Genomic DNA, 9,153 nt, shown 5'->3' with positions numbered 1-9,153 from the left:
ATTTTTCTAACAATTGTTTACAGACAGATTATTTCACTTATAATTCACCGTATCACAATTCCAGTGGGTCAGAAGTTTACATACACTAAGTTGACTGTGCCTTTAAACAGCTTGGAAAATTACAGAAAATTATGTCATGGCTTTGGAAGCTTCTGATAGGCTAATTGACATCATTTGAGTCAATTAGAGGTGTACGTGTGGATGTATTTCAAGGCCTACCATCAAACTCAGTGCCTCTTTGCTTGACATCATGGAAAAATCAAAAGAAATCAGCCAAAATAAAATTGTAGACCTCCACAAGTCTGGTTCCTCCTTGGGAGCAATTTCCAAACGCCTGAAGGTACCACGTTCATCTGTACAAACAATTGTACACAAGTATAAACACCATGAGACCACGCAGCCGTTATACCGCTCAGGAAGGAGACGCGTTCTGTCTCCTATAGATGAACGTACTTCGGTGCGAAAAGTGCAAATCAATCCCAGAACAACAGCAAAGGACCTTGTGAAGATGCTGGAGGAAACAGGTACAAAAGTATCTATATCCACAGTAAAACAAGTCCTATATCGGCATAACCTGAAAGGCCACTCAGCAAGGAAGAAGCCACTGCTCCAAAACCACCATAAAAAAGCCAGACTACAGTTTGCAACTGCACATGGGGACAAAGATCGTACTTTTTGGAGAAATGTCCTCTGGCTGGATGAAACAAAAATAGAACTGTTTGGTCATAATGACCATCGTTATGTTTGGAGGGAAAAGGGGGAGGCTTGCAAGCCGAAGAACACCATTCCAACCGTGAAGCACGGGGGTGGCAGCATCACGACACAATGGTAGGGAGTAACCAAACTGGGCTTTATGATGACTCAGCGACACAATGGTAGGGAGTAACCAAACTGGGCTTTATGATGACTCAGCGACACAATGGTAGGGAGTAACCAAACTGGGCTTTATGATGACTCAGCGACACAATGGTAGGGAGTAACCAAACTGGGCTTTATGATGACTCAGCGACACAATGGTAGGGAGTAACCAAACTGGGCTTTATGATGACTCAGCGACACAATGGGATTAACCAAAGGGATTAACCAAACCGGGTTTGGGTTAAATAAAATAAAATGTTATTTGTCAAATGTGCAGAATACAACAGGTATTACAGTGAAATGCTTACTTACAAGCCCTTAACCAACAATGCACTTAAAAATAAGTGTTCAGTAAAAAAATTAAATATAAAAGTAACAAATAATTAAAGAGCAGTAAAATAACAGTAACGAGGCTATATACAGGGGGGGTACTGATACAGAGTCAATGTGGAGGCTATATACAGGGTATTACGGTACAGAGTCAATGTGGAGGCTATATACAGGGTATTACGGTACAGAGTCAATGTGGAGGCTATATACAGGGTATTACGGTACAGAGTCAATGTGGAGGCTATATACAGGGTGTTACGGTACAGAGTCAATGTGGAGGCTATATACAGGGGGTACTGATACAGAGTCAATGTGGAGGCTATATACAGGGTATTACAGTACAGAGTCAATGTGGAGGCTATATACAGGGGGTACCGGTACAGAGTCAATGTGGAGGCTATATACAGGGGGTACCGGTACAGAGTCAATGTGGAGGCTATATACAGGGGGTACTGATACAGAGTCAATGTGGAGGCTATATACAGGGTATTACAGTACAGAGTCAATGTGGAGGCTATATACAGGGGGTACCGGTACAGAGTCAATGTGGAGGCTATATACAGGGGGTACCGGTACAGAGTCAATGTGGAGGCTATATACAGGGTATTACGGTACAGAGTCAATGTGGAGGCTATATACAGGGTATTACGGTACAGAGTCAATGTGGAGGCTATATACAGGGTGTTACGGTACAGAGTCAATGTGGAGGCTATATACAGGGTGTTACGGTACAGAGTCAATGTGGAGGCTATATACAGGGTATTACGGTACAGAGTCAATGTGGAGGCTATATACAGGGTATTACGGTACAGAGTCAATGTGGAGGCTATATACAGGGTATTACGGTACAGAGTCAATGTGGAGGCTATATACAGGGGGTACTGATACAGAGTCAATGTGGAGGCTATATACAGGGGGTACTGATACAGAGTCAATGTGGAGGCTATATACAGGGGGTACTGATACAGAGTCAATGTGGAGGCTATATACAGGGGGGGTACTGATACAGAGTCAATGTGGAGGCTATATACAGGGGGTACTGATACAGAGTCAATGTGGAGGCTATATACAGGGGGTACTGATACAGAGTCAATGTGGAGGCTATATACAGGGGGGGTACTGATACAGAGTCAATGTGGAGGCTATATACAGGGGGTACCAGTACAGAGTCAATGTGGAGGCTATATACAGGGGGTACTGGTACAGAGTCAATGTGGAGGCTATATACAGGAGGAACCAGGACAGAGTCAATGTGGAGGCTATATGCAGGGGGTACCGGTACAGAGTCAATGTAGAGGCTATATACAGGGGGTACCGGTACAGAGTCAATGTGGAGGCTATATACAGGGGGTACCGGTACAGAGTCAATGTGGAGGCTATATACAGGGGGTACCAGTACAGAGTCAATGTGGAGGCTATATACAGGGGGTACCAGTACAGAGTCAATGTGGAGGCTATATACAGGGGGTACCGGTACAGAGTCAATGTGGAGGCTATATACAGGGGGTACCAGTACAGAGTCAATGTGGAGGCTATATACAGGGTGTTACGGTACAGAGTCAATGTGAAGGCTATATACAGGGTGTTACGGTACAGAGTCAATGTGGAGGCTATATACAGGGGGTACCGGTACAGAGTCAATGTGGAGGCTATATACAGGGGGTACCGGTACAGAGTCAATGTGGAGGCTATATACAGGATGTTACGGTACAGAGTCAATGTGGAGGCTATATACAGGGTGTTACGGTACAGAGTCAATGTGGAGGCTATATACAGGGGGTACCGGTACAGAGTCAATGTGGAGGCTATATACAGGGGGTACCGGTACAGAGTCAATGTGGAGGCTATATACAGGGGGTACCGGTACAGAGTCAATGTGGAGGCTATATACAGGGTGTTACGGTACAGAGTCAATGTGGAGGCTATATACAGGGGGTACCGGTACAGAGTCAATGTGGAGGCTATATACAGGGGGTACCGGTACAGAGTCAATGTGGAGGCTATATACAGGGGGTACCGGTACAGAGTCAATGTGGAGGCTATATACAGGGGGTGCCGGTACAGAGTCAATGTGGAGGCTATATACAGGGGGTGCCGGTACAGAGTCAATGTGGAGGCTATATACAGGGAGTACCGGTACAGAGTCAATGTGGAGGCTATATACAGGGTGTTACGGTACAGAGTCAATGTGAAGGCTATATACAGGGGGGTACCGGTACAGAGTAAATGTGGAGGCTATATACAGGGTGTTACGGTACAGACTCAATGTGCGGGGGCACCGGTTAGTCGAGGTTATTGAGGCAATATGTACATGTAGGTAGAGTTAAAGTGACTATGTATAGATAACAACAGAGACTAGCAGTGGTATAGAAGAGGGAGGGGGGGATGCAAATAGTCTGAAACTTCAATTTATTATACATTTATTGGAGAAAAGTATAGGAACCAGATAATAAAATGTAATTGAGTAATTCAGCAAAAGCCTGTATATATTCCAGAAGCTGAAAGACTAATCTCAACTTTTAAAATTAAATTAAAATAAAACAACTTTTCACTTAAGATGACTTTATTTGTTTTATCCAAAATGACTTGCAAAACCCTGACCCCATTCTAGATGTTTCTGTTCTGTTCTGTTTGTTTTCAAGTCCTCTGTTCCACCCAAGTGGTATTTCAGGACGGTCTCCAGTCTGTCTTAACCTCCCAAGGTGCACAGGACCCAGGGAATCGTCAAATGATGTTAACCAATGGAGTTCGTATGTCAACAAAGGCCCCAGAGAATTGTCTAATGATGGTAGCCAATGGAGTTCGTATGTCGACAAAGGCCCCAGAGAATTGTCTAATGATGGTAGCCAATGCAACAAACCCATTACTGTGCCACTGCTCTTCAAAACACATTAGCAGAGATGTCTATGAAGAGCATCACAGTCAGCTACATATCTTACAATAGGAGATACTTTTGTTCAACCAGCTACTTTACGAGTGAAAATAATCAAATAAAACATTTCAGTGAATTTAGGTAGTGTATATATATATATATTTATTACATACATTGGTGTTGATGTTGTTGTGTGCTCTGTGCAGTGAATTTAGGTCATTACACATTTTACCTCCTTAGTTACAGTAGGTGTTACATAACATGTCGTTTTTTATATCACGGGTCCCAAATGTCAACCTATCACCTATATAGTGCACTACTTTTCACCAGAATCCTATGGGGCCCTGCTCAAAAGTAGTGCACTATATCGGTGATAGGCCTAATGTCTGGGTTTGTTTAGAGCTTTGATCAAAAATTAAACCCTGGTGCTACCCGAGCCTGATAAACCATACATTAAAAAGGCATTTAATGAGCCCTACATTAAAAGGCATTTAATGAGCCCTACATTAAAAATACATTTAATGAGCCCTACATTAAAAATACATTTAATGAGCCCTACATTAAAAATACATTTAATGAGCACTACATTAAAAAGGCATTTAATGAGCCCTACATTAAAAGGCATTTAATGAGCCCTACATTAAAAATACATTTAATGAGCCCTACATTAAAAATACATTTAATGAGCACTACATTAAAAATACATTTAATGAGCCCTACATTAAAAATACATTTAATGAGCCCTACATTAAAAATACATTTAATGAGCCCTACATTAAAAATACATTTAATGAGCCCTACATTAAAAATACATTTAATGAGCCCTACATTAAAAGGCATTTAATGAGCCCTACATTAAAAGGCATTTAATGAGCCCTACATTAAAAGGCATTTAATGAGCCCTACATTAAAAGGGCCTTTAATGAGCCCTACATTAAAAGGCATTTAATGAGCCCTACATTAAAAGGGCCTTTAATGAGCCCTACATTAAAAGGCATTTAATGAGCCCTACATTAAAAGGCATTTAATGAGCCCTACATTAAAAGGCATTTAATGAGCCCTACATTAAAAATACATTTAATGAGCCCTACATTAAAAAGGCATTTAATGAGCCCTACATTAAAAGGGCCTTTAATGAGCCCTACATTAAAAGGGCCTTTAATGAGCCCTACATTAAAAAGGCATTTAATGAGCCCTACATTAAAAGGCATTTAATGAGCCCTACATTAAAAGGCATTTAATGAGCCCTACATTAAAAGGCATTTAATGAGCCCTACATTAAAAATACATTTAATGAGCCCTACATTAAAAAGGCATTTAATGAGCCCTACATTAAAAGGGCCTTTAATGAGCCCTACATTAAAAGGCATTTAATGAGCCCTACATTAAAAGGCATTTAATGAGCCCTACATTAAAAGGCATTTAATGAGCCCTACATTAAAAGGCATTTAATGAGCCCTACATTAAAAATACATTTAATGAGCCCTACATTAAAAATACATTTAATGAGCCCTACATTAAAAATACATTTAATGAGCCCTACATTAAAAAGGCATTTAATGAGCCCTACATTAAAAATACATTTAATGAGCCCTACATTAAAAAGGGCCTTTAATGAGCCCTACATTAAAAGGGCCTTTAATGAGCCCTACATTAAAAGGCATTTAATGAGCCCTACATTAAAAGGCATTTAATGAGCCCTACATTAAAAGGCATTTAATGAGCCCTACATTAAAAATACATTTAATGAGCCCTACATTAAAAAGGCATTTAATGAGCCCTACATTAAAAGGGCCTTTAATGAGCCCTACATTAAAAGGCATTTAATGAGCCCTACATTAAAAATACATTTAATGAGCCCTACATTAAAAGGCATTTAATGAGCCCTACATTAAAAATACATTTAATGAGCCCTACATTAAAAGGGCATTTAATGAGCCCTACATTAAAAGGCATTTAATGAGCCCTACATTAAAAGGCATTTAATGAGCCCTACATTAAAAATACATTTAATGAGCCCTACATTAAAAGGCATTTAATGAGCCCTACATTAAAAATACATTTAATGAGCCCTACATTAAAAGGCATTTAATGAGCCCTACATTAAAAATACATTTAATGAGCCCTACATTAAAAGGCATTTAATGAGCCCTACATTAAAAGGCATTTAATGAGCCCTACATTAAAAATACATTTAATGAGCCCTACATTAAAAGGGCATTTAATGAGCCCAAGCCACAACAAAAAAACACAAATTACTGTTTGTAACACAAATTACTGTTGTTATCCAATGCATATAGCCTATGATATAAGCTACTATATAGCCTATGATATAAGCTACTATATAGCCTATGATATAGCCTATGATATAAGCTACTATATAGCCTATGATATACAGTGCCTTGCGAAAGTATTCGGCCCCCTTGAACTTTGCGACCTTTTGCCACATTTCAGGGTTCAAACATAAAGATATAAAACTGTATTTTTTTGTGAAGAATCAATAACAAGTGGGACATAATCATGAAGTGGAACGACATTTATTGGATATTTCAAACTTTTTTAACAAATCAAAAACTGAAAAATTGGGCGTGCAAAATTATTCAGCCCCCTTAAGTTAATACTTTGTAGCGCCACCTTTTGCTGCGATTACAGCTGTAAGTCGCTTGGGGTATGTCTCTATCAGTTTTGCACATCGAGAGACTGAATTTTTTTCCCATTCCTCCTTGCAAAACAGCTCGAGCTCAGTGAGGTTGGATGGAGAGCATTTGTGAACAGCAGTTTTCAGTTCTTTCCTCAGATTCTCGATTGGATTCAGGTCTGGACTTTGACTTGGCCATTCTAACACCTGGATATGTTTATTTTTGAACCGTTCCATTGTAGATTTTGCTTTATGTTTTGGATCATTGTCTTGTTGGAAGACAAATCTCCGTCCCAGTCTCAGGTCTTTTGCAGACTCCATCAGGTTTTCTTCCAGAATGGTCCTGTATTTGGCTCCATCCATCTTCCCATCAATTTTAACCATCTTCCCTGTCCCTGCTGAAGAAAAGCAGGCCCAAACCATGATGCTGCCACCACCATGTTTGACAGTGGGGATGGTGTGTTCAGCTGTGTTGCTTTTACGCCAAACATAACGTTTTGCATTGTTGCCAAAAAGTTCAATTTTGGTTTCATCTGACCAGAGCACCTTCTTCCACATGTTTGGTGTGTCTCCCAGGTGGCTTGTGGCAAACTTTAAACTACACTTTTTATGGATATCTTTAAGAAATGGCTTTCTTCTTGCCACTCTTCCATAAAGGCCAGATTTGTGCAATATACGACTGATTGTTGTCCTATGGACAGAGTCTCCCACCTCAGCTGTAGATCTCTGCAGTTCATCCAGAGTGATCATGGGCCTCTTGGCTGCATCTCTGATCAGTCTTCTCCTTGTATGAGCTGAAAGTTTAGAGGGACGGCCAGGTTTTGGTAGATTTGCAGTGGTCTGATACTCCTTCCATGTCAATATTATCGCTTGCACAGTGCTCCTTGGGATGTTTAAAGCTTGGGAAATCTTTTTGTATCCAAATCCGGCTTTAAACTTCTTCACAACAGTATCTCGGACCTGCCTGGTGTGTTCCTTGTTCTTCATGATGCTCTCTGTGCTTTTAACGGACCTCTGAGACTATCACAGTGCAGGTGCATTTATACGGAGACTTGATTACACACAGGTGGATTGTATTTATCATCATTAGTCATTTAGGTCAACATTGGATCATTCAGAGATCCTCACTGAACTTCTGGAGAGAGTTTGCTGCACTGAAAGTAAAGGGGCTGAATAATTTTGCACGCCCAATTTTTCAGTTTTTGATTTGTTAAAAAAGTTTGAAATATCCAATAAATGTTGTTCCACTTCATGATTGTGTCCCACTTGTTGTTGATTCTTCACAAAAAAATACAGTTTTATATCTTTATGTTTGAAGCCTGAAATGTGGCAAAAGGTCAAGGGGGCCGAATACTTTCGCAAGGCACTGTAAGCTACTATATAGCCTATGATATAAGCTACTATATAGCCTATGATATAAGCTACTATATAGCCTATGATATAAGCTACTATATAGCCTATGATATAAGCTACTATATAGCCTATGATATAGGCTACTGCACATTACACACGACAGTCAAACATAAACGCACATAGATGTAACTAGCTACATGCTCTCTTGGGTAAATAAACTAAACAAGCTCCAGCAGGCTAATCTTTTGGAGTGTGAACTGTATTGCTGCATTGCATTGCATTATACTGTATGATACGGACTGGAAGTACGTGCATCGTTCAAACCACAATTAAGCAGGGAGAAAACATGTGTTTCTGGTGCGGGCCGTGTTGCCTACAGGACATGCTGCCTACGGGACATGCTGCCTACGGGACACTACGGGACACGCTGCCTACGGGACACTACGGGACACGCTGCCTACGGGACACTACGGGACACGCTGCCTACGGGACACGCTGCCTACGGGACACTACGGGACACGCTGCCTACGGGACACGCTGGGGACACGCTGCCTACAAAGTTACAAGTAATGGCTAGCGAATTTGATTTAAATGCTTTAAGATAATACGGCCTATTTGTATGATTAGCAGGCTGACGCATAAATTACCTAAATTACCTAACACGAAGATTGAATGGTTATGGGTCTGAATTAATAACTGCTATAGTCTACCACCATCTGAATGGTTATGGGTCTGAATTAATAACTGCTATAGTCTACCACCATCTGAATGGTTATGGGTCTGAATTAATAACTGCTATAGTCTACCACCATCTGAATGGTTATGGGTCTGAATTAATAACTGCTATAGCCTACCACCATCTGAATGGTTATGGGTCTGAATTAATAACTGCTATAGTCTACCACCATCTGAATGGTTATGGGTCTGAATTAATAACTGCTATAGCCTACCACCATCTGAATGGTTATGGGTCTGAATTAATAACTGCTATAGTCTACCACCATCTGAATGGTTATGGGTCTGAATGGTTATGGGTCTGAATGGTTATGGGTCTGAATTAATAACTGCTATAGTCTACCACCATCTGAATGGTTATGGGTCT

This window comes from Oncorhynchus mykiss, chromosome 24, assembly GCF_057628025.1.
Source record: "Oncorhynchus mykiss isolate SJ-2025 chromosome 24, ASM5762802v1, whole genome shotgun sequence".
In the NCBI taxonomy this organism is placed as follows: Eukaryota; Metazoa; Chordata; class Actinopteri; order Salmoniformes; family Salmonidae; genus Oncorhynchus; species Oncorhynchus mykiss.
The sequence above is the reverse complement of the archived record's forward strand: the minus strand, read 5'-3'. Positions refer to the sequence as shown.